This window comes from Phocoena phocoena, chromosome X, assembly GCF_963924675.1.
Source record: "Phocoena phocoena chromosome X, mPhoPho1.1, whole genome shotgun sequence".
NCBI classification, from domain to species: domain Eukaryota; kingdom Metazoa; phylum Chordata; class Mammalia; order Artiodactyla; family Phocoenidae; genus Phocoena; species Phocoena phocoena.
Genome location: NC_089240.1, coordinates 68242674 through 68259311, shown reverse-complemented (window position 1 = coordinate 68259311; position 16638 = coordinate 68242674).

Below are 16638 nucleotides of genomic sequence, written 5' to 3'. Positions count from 1 at the left end.
AGTAGCAGCAGCCTTAGCATCTCATGCCTGTCTCTGGGGTCTGTGCTGATAGCCACGGCTCACGCCCATCTCTGGAGCTTCTTTAAGCGGTGCTCTTAATCCCCTCTCCTCACGCACCAGGAAACAAAGAGGCAAGAAAATGTCTCTTGCCTCTTCGGCAGCTCCAGACATTTTCCTGGACTCCCTCCCTGCTAGCTGTGGCACACCAGCCCCTTCAGGCTGTGTTCACACAGCCAACCCCAGTCCTCTCCCTGGGATCTGACCGAAGCCCTATTGTCAGCTCCCAGCCGCCACCCGTCCCGGTGGATGAGCAGACAAGCATCTCAGGCTGGTGAGTACCGGTCGGCACTGATCCTCTGTGCGGAAATCTCTCCACTTTGCCCTCCACACCCATGTTGCTGCGCTCTCCTCTGTGGCCTGAAAGCTTCCTCCCTCCGCCACCTGCAGTCTCTGTCTGCGAAGGGGCTTCTTAGTTGTGTGGAAACCTTTCCTCCTTCACAGCTCCCTCCCTCCCGGGTGCAGGTCCCGTCCGTATTCCTTTGTCTCTGTTTTTTCTTTTTTTCTTTTGCCCTACCCAGGTACGTGGGGAGTTTTTTTGCCTTTTGGGAGGTCTGAGGTCTTCTGCCAGCATTCAGTAGTTGTTCTGTAGGAATTATTCCACATGTAGATGCATTTCTGATGTATTTGTGGGGAGGAAGTTGATCTTCATGTGTTACTCTTCCACCTTCTTGAAGCTAACTCCTTAGGTAAGTTTATTCTTAGGTATTTTATTCCTTTTGTTGCAATGGTAAATGGGATTGTTTCCTTTATTTCTCTTTCTGATCTTTTATTGTTAGTGTATAGGAATGCAAAAGATTTCTGTGCATTAATTTTGTATCCTGCGACTTTACCAAATTCATTCATTGGCTCTAGTAGTTCTCTGGTGGCATCTTTTCTATGTATAGTATCATGTCAACTGCAAACAGTGACAGTTTTACTTCTTTTCCAATTTGGATTCCTTTTATTTCTTTTTCTTTTCTGATTGCTGTGGCTAGGACTTCCAAAACCATGTTGAATAAAAGAAGTCAGACTGGACATCCTTGCCTTTTTCCTGATATTAGAGGAAATGCTTTCAGTTTTTCACTATTGAGAATGATGTTTGCTGTGGGTTTGCCATATATGACCTTTATTATGTTGAGGTAGGTTCCCTCTATGCCCACTTCTGGAAAAAATTTATAGTAAAGTGGTGGTGAATATTTTGAAAAGTTTTTCTGCATCTATTGAGATGATCATATGGATTTTATTCTTCAGTTTTTTAATATGGTGTATCACATTGAATGATTTGTGTATATTGAAGAATCCTTGCATCCCTGGGATAAATCCCACTTGATCATGGTGTATGATCATTTTAATATGCTGATGCATTCTATTTCTTAGTATTTTGTTGAGGAAGTTTATGTCTATGTTCATTGGTGATATTGTTCTGTAATTTTCTTTTTTATGATATTTGTCTGGTTTGGGTATCAGGGTGATGGTGGCCTCATAGAATGAGCTTGGAGGTGTCCCTCCCTCTGCAATTTTTTGGAAGAGTTTGAGAAGGATAGTTGATAGCCCTCTCTAAATGTTTGATAGAATTCTCCTGTGAAGTCATCTGTTCCTGGACTTTTGTTTGGTGGAAAATTTTTAATCACAGTTTCAATTTCATTGCTTGTGAATGGTCTGTTTATATTTTATGTTTTTTCCTGGTTCAGGCTTGGAAGGTTGTACTTTTCTAAGAATTTGTCCATTTCTTCCAGGTTGTTCATTTTATTGGCATAGAGTTGCTTGCAGTAGTCTCTCATGATCCTTTGTATTTCTGCAGAGTCAGTTGTAACTTCTCCTTTTTCATTTCTAATTCTGTTCTTTTGAGTCTTCTCCCTTGTTTTTCTTGATGAGTCTGGCTAAAGGTTTGTCAATTTTGTTTAACTTCTCAAAGGACCAGCTTTAATTTCATTGACCTTTGCTATTGTTTTCTTCATCTCTATTTCATTTATTTCTGCTCTGGTCTTTATGATTTCTTTCCTTCTGCTCACTTTAGGTTTTGTTTGTACTCCTTTCTCTAGTTGCTTTGGTATAATGTTAGGTTTTTTATTTGAGATTTTTCTTCTTTGTTGAGGTAGGATTTTATTGCTATAAACTTCCCTCTTAGAACTGCTTTCTCTGCATCCCATAGGTTTTGGGTCACTTCATGTTTTTGTTTCTAGGCATTTTTTGATTTCCTCTTTGATTTCTTCAGTAATCCATTGGTTATTTAGTAGCACCTTATTTAGCCTCCATGTGTTTGTGGTGTTTACTATTTTTGCCCGTAATAGATTACTAATCTCACAGCATTCTGTTCAGAAAAGATGTGTGACACAAATTTTTCTCAAATTTACCAAGGCCTGATTTATGACCCAGGATGTGATCTATCCTGGAGAATGTTCTGTGTGCACTTGAGAAGAAAGTGTATTCTGCTGCTTTCAGGTGGAGTTTTCTATAAATATCAGTGAAGTCTGTCTGGTCTAATGTGTCACTTGAGGCTTGTGTTTCCTTATTAATTTTTCTGTCTGGATGGTCTGTCTATTGATGTAAGTGGAGTGTTCAAGTCCCCCACTATTTTGGTGTTACTGTTGATTTCTTCTTTTATGGCTATAGAGTTTGCCTTATGTATTAAGGTGCTCCTCTATTGGGTGCATAAATATTTAGAATTGTTATATCTTCTTGGATTTTCCCTTGATCATTATGTAGTGTCCTTCCTTGTCTCTTGTAACTGTCTTTATTTTAAAGTCTATTTTGTCTGTTATTAGTTTTGCTACTTCAGCTGTCTTTTGATTTCCATTAGTTTGGAATGTGTTTTTCCATCTTCTCACTTTCAGTTTGTATGTGTCCCTAGATCTGAAGTGGGTCTCTTGTAGACAGCATATATATGGGTCTTGTTTTTCTATCCATTCAGCCAGTCTGTGTCTTTTGGTTGGAGCATTTAATCCATTTACATTTAAGGTAATCATCAATATGCACGTTCCTATTTCCATTTTCTTTATTGTTTTGGATTTGTTTTCATAATCGTTTTTTATTCTCTTTTGTTTCCCACCTAGAGAAGTTCCCTTTAGCATTTGTTGTAAAGCTGGTTTAGTAGTGCTGAATTCTCTTAGCTTTTGCTTGTCTTTAAATCTTTTGATTTGTCCATCAAATCTGAATGAGAGCAAACTTCATCTCTCCACCAGGGTTGCTGGTCCCTTCCAGTTTCTTCTTTTCTTTTTTTCTTTCTTTTGTCCTACCCATTTGAGTGGGGATTTTTCTCATCCTTTTAGGTGTCTGAGGTCTTTCAGTAGTGTTCAGCAGGTGCTCCATGAGAATTGTTTCATTTGTAGATGTATTCTTGATGTACTTCTAAGGAGAGACAAATTCTATGTCCTCCTATTCTGCCATCTTGACTCTGTCCCAAGCATGGTCTTCTAACTATAAGTATTCTTTTTTCTTTAAATTGGTAGAATCATGGCCATTCTATTTTAATTTTGTGCAGCACTACTTTTCCTCTCTGAGTACTGTTACCTCTTTGGAGCACTCAACTGCAGGGTGCATAGAGCTTTTACAGAATGTTTCAGCAAGCAGGCAGTCCTGGGATACCAGCAGCAACTGTCCTCATCAAATATGTACTCATCAACCAAATGAGTAATGATAATGTGGGGCCCAAGACCACTCACCTAGTGGAAGAATCCCAGCTTCGGACAGGGGACAAGCATTGTACAGGTAATATCTGGATATTGCTTGACACTTAACAGACTGTTCTCAATAAGTATCCTTTCTTTGCTGAGTTTCAAAGCTTCCAATATCTTGACAGCTGGGAAGTGAAAGGCAGAGGGAGGGAGCGCAGGGCAAGAGCAGCACAAGTGCATGTGCCCATGGGGGTGGGCCCCTGAGGGACCCAGGAGCAGAATAATCAATTCTTTTTCTAAGCACTCTACGCTTGGCTCACAGACCCAGATTCTCACATACCAAACAACCCTGGACTTTGTGACATCCTCTCCTGCAGAAAACAAGGTGATTGTATAAAGCTGGGCTATAATGCATATTACAAATTACCTTTCCTGTGAATTAGTACTCTTTTTCAAGATTAGCATTTTCCTTTCTATCTCTGATCCCTTCCACCCTAGAGAGTAGGCCCTCAGGCTCTTTGTGTCTTCTGGAACTTCCTGAGACCTCCCTGGAGGAGATACATGCTCAAAAAACACTGCCCATTAGAAAACCTATGGTTGTAAGTAGACAGATTCCCTATCTTATAAAGGCAACCACTCCAACCTCATTTTCTGACCCATTCTCTATCCTAGCTTCTTTTGTTTCTCATGGAAATCAGGCACAGTCAACTGTAACTTTTCCTAGGCAAAGGACAGAGGCTTCATATTCTTGCCTTAGTTTTCAAGCACTGGGCTCACAGATGGAGGAAAATTATCTTTCTCCAATTCATCCTTAGGCAATAGATCATATTTGTCCACCCGCGGGTATGCACCCCGTTTTCTGCCAGCTCTTTTTACACAGGTAGTGGCTTCAAACTTTAGTCTCATTAGATGGGATATAAGTATTCACCTGTCATTCATTTTATATTGGACAAGGAGGCCCAAAGTCTACAACAGTACTCATCATCCATATTGGAGTCCCTGGCACCACACTTCAGCATTGCCACCACTGTTGTGAGCCACATTAATGTTTCATCTGGTAACTTCCTGTTTTTTCTCACTTTATCTATCTACATGATAGGTCAGGCTTACTGAATTTCCAGCCTCAACACCCATTCCAAGTTGGTCGTCTGTGGACATCAGGATACCTGCTAAATATGTAAAATGAAGGGTAAAGAATGTGGCGTTTTTCTTAGTCTTTGTAGACAAGTGCTAAGAATGACATGTCTGACTCTTAACCCTTTTTCTCTGCCACCACTCCCCATTTCCTGGCATTTTCAGCAAGGTAATCAAATATTTTAGGTTGTGAACCCCCTGAGAGTCATGATGGGGGGGTTCTGAATTTTTGTGTGCCTATCACCTGGACTACTTTGCAGAATAGCTTATGTAGAGAGAATCAGGTCTTCCACAAAATCTAAGCAACCATGATTAGAGCCCTTTAATTTTAGGTATCATGGGTAAAAGATTTGGTTTCCAGGAGTCCGTTCCTATGAGTTCTGCGCTCTGGTTTTAAAAACAAGATACTTAGTTCATTAATACTATGGCTTGCCATTATGGATTGTTTTCAGTCAGGCTGTCAAATTTGGACATCTTTTGAAGTATGCAGAAGTTTCACAGTGGATTTAATGTCTTCAGTCACACTTGGCAAACAAAACAAAAGAAAATCCAGGTCCAAATTAGTTCTAAGGTCTTTTCTCTTTTAATAACTATTTAATAATAGTCATTGCTAATGCTCTCACAAATATTTCCTGATCCTCTGAGAAAAGTCAAATGTGTAAAACAATCTCACATGATTCTATTTCCCTTGCACAGATCAGTGAAACACTTGGCATAATACCTGACTGACTACTTCCAAATTATGTCATTCTTAAAGTAAATCTTAGTTACCCTAAAAGAATAATTCTCAAACTGCAGATCATAGCCCCTTAAGTACTGAAATCAAGTCAGCAGGTCACAAATAGCATTTTTATAAAATGAAGAAGAACAGGATGGAGTAAGAAATATAAAAATATATGTCATTAAAAAAATAATTATTGTGTGAAGCTTTTGTTGTATATGTTGTATATGTATGCATATATGGTTGTGTATAGAACCATAAAGTCTCTTTCATGTCATAGATGAGTCTGTAGGTTGGGGGGCCCTTTTCTCTTAGCTCACCATGCTCTGTATCTATCCCCTACCCCATAAATTGAGTCAGCAACAATTTATGTAGGACAACATAGCTGGCAGGTATAGATACTGTCTAGAGACGGGAACAAGTTTTCAGACATGTTTGCTGAAACAGAGTACCAGGTACTCTGGGAATTCCAAACAGACTTAATTTCCTCCATGGGGATAAATAGTTTCCATTTCCTACAAGTTGAGTACCTGAGATGGCATAACTTTACTGTAAATCTTGGCCCTGTAGCATAGCTTGAAATCTTTAAATTATAATCTAAGAAAACCACTACCTACTTATGCCCGGTAACATCTAATCTGAAAGTGTTATTCAATCCCTTCTCCAAGAGAAGCCAGAGGTTGGAGACAGTGAAGACCAAGGAAGAATATGGTATCTTAGAAATTAGTGTCAGCAATGATACAGGAATGACTGGGATCTTGTTGCTCATACAGCTGGGTTGGCTAAGGACAAGAATGTATGAGGCTTTGTCTGGACTTCTCTGAGATTCTTCTTTGCATGAGTCCCTCTTGAATAGCATTCCCACAGAACTAGTACTTTTCTAGATATTTTTTCAAATTGGCTAAATTCGGGTGGCTTGATTCTTTAAATAGCCAGCATCCATGTTCTGCCAGTGCCTGACAAAGGCAATGCTGTCATTTAGAACTAGCAATACTTCTTGTTAGTTCATGTAATCTACCACCTTCCATCAGGTGCTGAGAAGTATCAGAAACTTGTTTTGCTCTGAAGTAGTCTTTTAAACTGATAAAGATATTTCCCTTTATCTTCATCAATTATTGAAATGTTATTATTCATGTTTCACAAATATAACAGAGTAATTTACTGGCTTCCTAATAAACCATACTATAATTTGTAATAGTAATTGTGAGAGTGATAATCCATGCCCATTCAAAACTTCACTTTTTCTCACTACCGCAATAGGTAAAGGGTATGGACAGAAGGATTTGGTAATAACTCCATTAGTTGATAGTTCTTTAATATGATTTCTCAGATCATTAATCTCTGATAAAACAATTCTCCAGATCAATGGCTATCAATTGGGGGAAATTTTGCCACTCAGGGGACATTTAGCAATGTCTGAAGAAGTTTTTGGTTGCCAAAACTGTGGGGTTGTTGTTACTGGTGTCTAATGAGTAGAGGCCAGGAATGCCACTCAACATCATAAAACACTCAGGGAAGCCCCCTCATCTACCCCCCCAACACAGAATTATTTGGCCCAAAGTGTCAGTAGGGCCAAAATGCTAATGTTAATATTAAGAAACTCTGTCCTGACCCTGATATTTGACCTTAACATTTCTTGTGTTGTTCAAAGTTATAATGAGTGTTTCCTTTTATATACCCCTTCATTTACATGGAGACTATACTATAGCTTTAATCCTGGTCTTCCTTATCAACCTCTTATTCTATGTTTCAGAACTTGAATAGATCTCAAACTCAAAATTAACTCAAATCTTAAACTTGAAATTTTCTAGGATGATAGCCAGAAGGAAGAGAGATTGAGAGTTGTTTTCCTTTCTATTTCTCTCCAATTCTGGTGAGCTGGTGCAAATAAGATAAGTAAGGGGATTTTATTAAGGATATATCAGGAGTCTGCTGCTGTAAATAATATTCTGAGACTTTAAAAGGCTAAAACTAGGCTCAATCAATGCCATGTACACCACAGGAGGGTTGATTCAACTTAGTAGCTGATATGAGGGGGAAGATAATGAGTTCAGTTTTAAATATGATGAGTTTGAGATGCCTGTTGGTCATTCAAGCAGAAATGTCAAGTAGGTACTTGACTATATGGAATTGGAGGTAGAAATAGAAATGTGGGCATCAACATTTATAGGTGGTAATTGAAGCCACAAGAGTAGGTGATAACAACTAAGGAAAGAATATAGATTTAAAAGAGGAACTAGTTCTATAACCAAACTCTTAAATCCAACATTTGATGTCAGATAAAGGATTAATTCAGAGCCAATGGTATTTCCTCTATATCAGGCTGTGTTCCAGACATAAGGGAAATTGCATTTAATCATTCAATAAATTTTATATTAAGCACCTATTATATTCCAGGAACTATTGTAGGCACTTGGATACATCAGTGAACAAAACTGACAAAAATCCCAGATCTTAGGGAGCTTATTGTATAATAAGCTTCTTTATAATGAAACAAGGGTTCTGGATGTCTTCCCGGTCATAAAGCCTCTGGTTCTCTGAGAACTTCAATCCCCTCCTTCAATAGTAGAAGGAAATCTAGATACCACCCTATTCTCCCATTTTCCCCACTTCAGCATCTTTGTTCAATGTTGCATGTGACTTTAGTTTTCCTGTAAATTTGCTGGTTGCTTTGAACAAGTGAAATAGAACAATCTGGAAATCAGAAAGTCATTGACCTTGGGCAAAAGGAAGGAGAAAAAATGTCACATCAAAAAGAATGAGAGGCATTCATAATGAAATAAATAACATTATAGACCCAAGTTAAGATAAGCGGACAAAGATTGACAAAGTATAACAAAGATGGGACAATATAGCTACAAAGTACTGGGAGTAAGGGTAAAGTAATGAGCTTGGTTTGAAAATGCCAGGGAAGAGAAGTCAACTGAAACAATCATCTTTCTAATTCTGTATCTTTGCTCTTGTTATCTTGGACTGAGTTTGACCCCCATCGGACAACAAATTGATCTGAGTCAGACCACATAATAAATGCCTTGAATCAAAATTTGATGATAAAATTTTACACTTTCTCAGCACTTTTGAAATAACCACATTATCATAGGGGAGGGGACTCACTGAGAGAAAGAGCCCAGTAGCACTTAATGACAGCTTTTCTGCCTCTCTTTAAAATAGCTTTAGTTGTGTGAAGCCTCTATCTGCATCTCTGAAATCTTATACCAACCAAAGGGCCATTTTTAAACAAATATGAAAAAAGAAGAAAAATAAACAAATATGAATATCCAGAGCCTTATGTGGCAATCCAAGGGCATTTGTAAACTAATTTCAGTTCCTAATGATTTCCTTTGTCCTTTTCAATGGCCCTGGCTGCTAAGAAATGGAAACCTGTCTCAGTTCTCAGAGGGATATTAGTATACCAATAATTGAATCTCAAACGGAGAACTCATAAGAATCTCCAGGGGTCAGGGACTTTTTCAAACTACACATTCCCTCTTCTTACCACTTGTATATTATGATACATACTTCCTACTCTTATATCAAAAAGTCACTGCTTTGGCGAGACACTGTTACTTATAAGAAAGGGACTCATCCCTTAGGTGTGTTAGCATAGAAAGGTTGAAGAAGACTGACCTGTCTGATATATGTAATACATTCTACAAATATATCTCTGTAATGAGCTCCTAGTCCAAGTAGTAATGAGGTTTCCACAGTTGTACTATTTCCAGACTAAAATTTTAAAACACATTTCAAAAGTCTAGAGATGAAGTTGCTCAGACAGAACTTTCTGGTAGAACTTTCTACCTGCCTGGCTAGAACCTGGTTTAGGAATAAAGAGTACTGGCTATTGATAGGTCCTGTTCCAGTCACTGTTGCTATGTAACAAACAATCCAAATTTAATAGTATGCAACAACTTATTTATTATGTACACAGATTCTGTGAGTTAAGAATTTGGAAAAGATACATCAGGGATGGATTGTCTTTGCTCCACAGTGTTTGGAGCATCAGCTGGGAAGACTCAAAGGCTGAGGCCTAACATCACCTGAGGCCTCACTCACTCCCATGCTTGGCAATTGACACGGACTGTGACCTCTGATCTCAGCTGGGATTGCCTGCTAGAACGTGTAACCCCTTCATGAACCTGCTTAGATTTCATCAACAGCATGGTGGCTGGGTTCCGAGAGCATGTGTCCCAAGAGTCACAAGTTGAAGCTCTATCACCTTTTATGTTCTAGCCTTGGCAGTCACACAGCATCACTTGTGCTATAGTTACAAGCTCACTCAGATTAAATAGGAGGAAACATACACCCCAGCTCTTTTTCTTCACCCTTCCCCCACAGCTTTATTGATGTATAATTAACAAAATTGTATATTTAAAGTATACAATGTGATGATATGATATATGTATACATTGCTAAATGATTACTACCACAATCAAGTTAATTAACACACATCACCTGCTCAGTTACCTTTTTTTGGTGAAAATGCTTAAGATCTACTTTCTTAGCAAATTTCAGGTGTACATCACAGTATTATTAACTGTAGTCACCATGCTGGACATTAGATCCTTAAAACTTATACACATTAATAACCAGAAGTTTCTGCACTTGGTCAAGCATCTCCTCATCCTCACGCACTGCCAGCAGCCCCTGATGACCACCATTCTACTCACTGTTTCTAAAAGTTCAGCTTTTCTTTTTTTAAAGATTTCACATGTAAGTGATACCAGAAGGTATCTTAGACCCAGCTCTTGATGGAAGAAATATCAAAGTCACATTTTAGGAATAGTATGTAGTATGGGAGATATTGCTCTAGTCAACTTTGGAAAATACAATCTGCCACAATCTGCCCACTGGTTATGACAATTAACATCTTTCCCACATGCAAAATATACTAATCCTCTTCTCCAAATCTAACCCCATTATGACAGCAGGTTAACTACAAGATTTCATTCTCTAAATCAGGTCCAGGTATAGATGAAGATCCTCAGATTTGGTTTTTTGGGTACAGTTCCTTGAGTATCTCTTGTAATGAAGATATGCAAACTAAAGTTACAAGTTATCCACTCCATATACCCAACATACAATTGTGGGGGAGGACTAGCCTAATCACTATAGACATTCTGATGGAAATGAAAGGAGGGAGTAATGAAAAGAATTCAGCAATCACTGGTCCTTAACAACTCTGAAATCTAATGTGAACATGTTGCCAGTTCTTTCTTCTGTCCTGCTGCTTTGACATTGCTGTCTACCACTCATCATTCTACGCTCTGGTTGCTTGGTTCAACCCTCTGAGTCATCTTTTCTTGTTTCATTAAAAAACAGAAAAGCTCATATTTGCAGCTGAGTAGTTTTCTCAGCCTGCTTCCTCATGGAGTCCAAAGGACTTCATTTTGCACTACTCTCTCTATCCCTTTCAATCGAAGCTGATACAATTCCTTGAAAAACTCTGGGCTTTTTTATACTAATTTATAAACCACTCCATTAAACAAAAGCCATAACAAAAGAGATTCCTCTAGCTTTGGCTTCCTCTAAAGACTGCTGTGTGGTAACTACTTTAAAATTCTTATATGCCTTATTGTTTAGCAAAAAGGGTCTGTAAGGTATGTCCTTAAGATCCTTAGAAGGCCTTTGTCTATCTGAAAGATTCTAGGAGGAACTGCCTTACATCATTTTGAAGTTCTAACAACAGAGTTAACACTTCCAATCTGGTTTTGATTTTTGGCCTAAAGCCTTTACTAATTTGAGAATCACTGGAGAAGCTGGACAAAATAGACTATTATTTTCAAATTCAAGAAGTCCTACATTCTTTATAATAAAAGTTAATTCTTTAGCTCACATCTCCCCTTCCACATGTTTTATATTCAGTGAAAAAAGGCAGAAGGCCCTTTCAATTATTTGCCTGTATATCTCTATATGTACATAGATCATCAAGTTTATTAGGTATATTTCCTATTTTCCATGTTACCATAGAAGAGCATCGCTGACTTTCTGCTAATACATAAGCAGAGCTCCTTTTCCATCAGCTTCTGATTTTCTTTAAGCCTTTACCAACAGCCCCTTTAAGGCCTTGTATGTTTTTTCTATTACTCTCTCCAAGGTCCTTCCATCTACTACTTTGTCTTAAAGCCTATGCCATACATTTTTGTTTTTTGTTATAGCAGCACTCCACTTATAGGTACCAACTTATATTATAGTTAACTCTTGCTGAGTAACAAATACCCTCAAACTTGGAGACACAAAACAACAACCATTTTATTATTCTAACAGACTCCTAGGGTTAGGAATTTGGAAAGGACAGAACAAGAATTTCTTGTTTTTGTTAAAAAATGTTTAAGGCCTCAGTTGGAATACTCAAAGCCTGGGGGGTAAAATCATTTGAAGGTTCATTCATTCACATATCTGGTTATTGGCTGGGGCCTCAGTAGAGGCTGCTGATCAGAACTCCTAGAAGTGGCTTCTCCATGGGGCTACTTGGAGAATTCTTTTTATTTAGAGAGATAAGCTTGAGGGCACCCATCACCTTGTGTCCAAGGGACCAGTCATTACAACTTGGAATAATCAGACCAATCAGAAAGTGCAGCTCATCTCTGATGCATTAGGCAGTGTTCTGGTGGCAATCCAAGTACAAAACATCCATGTAATAGGTAATCAGAGCCTCTGGATGATATGGGGTAGCAGAGGCCACTTAACCCCAAGAGATCTTCCACCATGGAAACCTTATAGCCATCCATCAGTAGTTAGAAATAACTTATCAGATATAAATGAATGGCAGATGGTTACACATAGCCTTGTGTGAGGCACTCTGTGAAGGACACCAAAGTTGTAGAGTAAACTGGGAGCCCATTGTACAGAATAATTGGTTGAAAATGTCAGCTCAAAAACTTTGCACTCAAGTTAAATGCTTCTGGACATTACCACATGGTCTTCCTAAGATGCTGATAGTGAACTTTATGGCATTTCTATTGATCTTGTATCTAGAATTATGTCCTTCAATAAATCACAAATATCCCTGAATCTAGGAAAATCCAACAAGTCATAAAACTCCTGAGATATCCTTATCAAGGTTGGTATAAGTTTGGGAGTAAAAGAAGTGGTCATGCGTCTGCATTGGTGAGAGTATAAAGTGGTGCTGCTCTCCAGTGCTGATTCTTGCTGCCTGTCTCTGAGGAGCTTCTGTTCCAACCATTTTCAGAAATACCCCTCTTACAGTATTCCTACTACCTAATTGGGCATCCCACAGCCACATTTTAATCTGGGACACTATGTTCAAATAGTGTCTGGTCTCACTATTCCATCCCCTGTCACCGCCTCTGTTTTGAGGAAAGTTCAAAGTCTCCTACAGTATGGTTCTTTCTCTCTCTTCTATTCTTTGGGATCCCTCCTTCCCTTTGATAAACAAGTTCCACAAATTCTGAGATCTCAGCCAGTGTAATTCTCAAAGCATAGCCATCAGCAAATGGCTGAGGGGAGGAAACAAAGATTTTGCTAAATTCTTGAAATGGAAACAAAATAAAAATTAATATTTAAAGAAATTATCCTGCCACAGTTATTTTAAATATGAAATTAATATGATTAAATATAACAGGATACTACTTTTATGGGTAAAAATTAGCATAAACTCAAAAAATAATGTTTCTTTTTTTTTTTTTGTGGTACACGGGCCTCTCACTGTTGTGGCCTCTCCCATTGCGGAGTACAGGCTCCGGATGCGCAGGCTCAGCGGCCATGGCTCACGGGCCCAGCCGCTCCGCAGCACGTGGGATCTTCCCAGACCGGGGCACGAACCCGTGTCCCCTGCATCGGCAGATGGACTCTCAACCACTGCGCCACCAGGGAAGCCCGATGTTTCTGTTTTTAAGAGTTACACAAATAATATTTTTCACAGAACAAAACATACCTCATGAACCAAAATAGCATGTATTTTATTACTTTCTAAAAATCTCCAGTGTGGACCTTATACAGGAGAAATCAAGTGCTGAATGGCAATTAATGTTACAATATATTTAGAAGTGGACTAGAACATTTAAAAAAAAGGAGACTGAAGAAGCAATTCTATTTTCCCTTCAATTTGAATCAGCAATGAATCCATACATGAAATAGACTAAACAATATATAATCCAACAAATAACTATGGGCATATATTTAAAAATATCTTCTTATTTTCATTTAGACAATTTAACCCTGAAACCAAGGGAAGAAATTCCAAAGATATGTTTAGTTTATTTAAAATAATGAATATATGTAAACTTACACTATTATCACTAAAATGTGTAAAAATTGAGCATGCCCATTTGCTTGAATGGTTATTCACTTCAATATCAATTATAATTTCCTAAGTTTTAAGTAAATGGGAAATGAATGAAGCATGTCAGCTATTGTTTGACAAACTAATTGGACATAGACTGACAATAAAAACAAGATAGTAACAAACAAACAAACAAAAAGAATGATTTCCCTATTAAAAATAATAGGGAAAACCTTGCATTAAATGTTTTCCACCATGTCCTTAGAATTTAAGAACACAGAGATGTGTATAAATAATTCTCCCACAATGACTCTTAAGAGGTAATTTCTTAATGGTTCTTCTCCCGTGGATCTTCTTTTCTCTCTTCCTCCTTGCACTCTTTCTTCCTCTGCTGTATGCTGTAAAGCATTTTAGCACCTTTGTTGTACAGCTATTTGTTCATTTATCCTCTTGAAGGCATATACATTTAGTGAGTACAATAACATAGTTGCCAATTTCCCAAAACAAAAATTGACTTGATGTTCACTACTTCATCAGAACATTTATATCTACAGTTTGAAAATTGAAGAAAACTAGTTTCAACTTTATGTTATCACACTTTAAATATGTCTACATTTAAATGAGTTTTAGTTGATGGCTTCAAGTAATTTACAATAAAATAAAACAATTTGGAGGGTTACATGGTGCTTATTATAGAGCAATCTGATATATAAGGCCAGAAACAGAAAAGTGAGGGAAAAAAACCTAGCATGACACAACGTTAAGAGAATCATTTCTATGAGCATCTTAAAAATCCAGCATTTAACTTTAACCTCTGGTTAAAATGGTATCAGTATACTAAATTGAATTTTTTAGTAGTGAATGCATTTGTTTTCGATGCACAACCTATTTGACAGGTCACCACTATTTTCTCTGTGAAAGGTGATTGTTTCTAATCAACCCTCATTGATAGACAGTTGGACTACACCAAAAAACTGATCTATCTCTTCTTGAAAATAGGCTGTAGTCTCATATGGGCAGCGTGGAGTATTTATCAATTTTTTAATTAATTTCGTTTTCTTTTTGGCCGTGCTGCATGGCTTCTGGGATCTTAGTTCCCCAACCAGGGATCCAACCCTAGCCCACAGCAGTGAAAGCGCCAAGTCTTAACCACGGGACTTCTGGGGATTCCCTGTTAATTCTTTTTTAATAAATTATTTTTACAAGGATAACTAGCATTAGTGAGCTTTCTAATGAGATAGAAGAAGCCTGGAGCATTAAGATAAATTAAATTACATAAAGCCAAAAGATAATTGTTTTAAACTAAAGATGCCACTGTGTTAGCATACCATGATATTCACACAACTTGTAGAAGTGTCCCAATATACATTTAGTAGTTTATAGGCTATGGACTAACATCTATGCTTCTGTAATATAAAGCTGATGGTAAAATATTTTAAAATAATTAAGATTTTAAAAGTTTCATATTTCATGCAAAAACAGATATTAACCATACCAAACCACAAATTAAGTTCAATAGATAGGACTTCCCTGGATGGGAAGTGGTTAAGAGTCCTTCTGCCAATGCAGAGGACATGGGTTCGACCCCTGGATGGGGAAGATCCCACATGCTGTGGAGCAACTAAGCCCCTGTGCCACAACTGTTGAGCCTGCGCTCTGGAGCCCACACATCACAACTACTGAAGCCTGTGCGCCTAGAGCCCATGCTCCACAACAAGAGAAGCCACTGCACACCAAAATGAAGAGTAGTTCCCGCTCGCCGCAACTAGAGAAAGCACGCGCACAGCAACGAAGACGCAACGCAGCCAAAACTAAATAAATTTATTTTAAAAAAGTTCAATAGATAGAATTTAGTAAGTTTAAGGGAACCAGAAGCCTTTATCCCTAAAGTGAGAAACTTTGAAACTCTTCAAATAAATGACGACACCTACTGGAAGTTGGAAATCTTTGAATAATTTTAGTCAAAGAGAAAGCTCATCTACAATTTTATTTGAAAACTTCTTTGCTGGCAAAAGAAAGAGGACAGCATAGGCAAGTATTTGTCAAGTTCTAGGAGAAAAAACCACATTCCTTGGAATTACCTTAGACCAAAAAGGAAAAAGAAGAAAACGTGAAAGTAGAATTTCTCTTCCCTAAGTTTTCTATTTTCTTGAGGTAATTGAAAATTACTAGAGAATTCAAGTTTAAGATTATAGATGAATGGAGGATGCAGTGAATAAGCATTAAAAAAGTATCTGAAGTAGGCTGATGGCCAGCAATTGAACAAAATTTATATTTACCAAATATGCCACATAGTTACTAACATTTCTGTATAATTGTTAATATCACAACCATAGATACATACTTTTAGTACAAAACCAAAAAAGCCTGCTGTGCATTCAATAGATGATATTGGGCATGTCATTTAACTCCCTGGACTACAGTTTATTCATCTGTATTCCAAGGGGATTAAACTAAAAAATCTTCAACAGCCTCCTTTAAGCTTTAAGGTCTGAGAGCCTAAAAATAGGATTTCCTCAAATAATTATTTTAAAAATAGGTAGACATTTTGCAATTAAAATCATAAAATTGTATTATATTCCTTTTTCCCCTAGAAAGCAGCCTCATTTATTTTTACCTTTGGAAACATACTTTCCAGATCCTTCATATCAGGGATCGCTCCATAATTCACTATTTTATTAATCTCTAGCCTGCTATGAATAAACACAGGATATGGGAAGCTTTGGGTCTTCAGGATTGTAATTTTTCCAGAGTATCAGGTAAGTGCTATCATCAATCTAAGCAAATTCCTCAGATCAATCTTATATAAGGCTCAAAATAAGTATATTTATGTATTTTGACTCACTGTAGTCTTACCATTTATTTTCCCCTGTGAAAATACCAAGTGA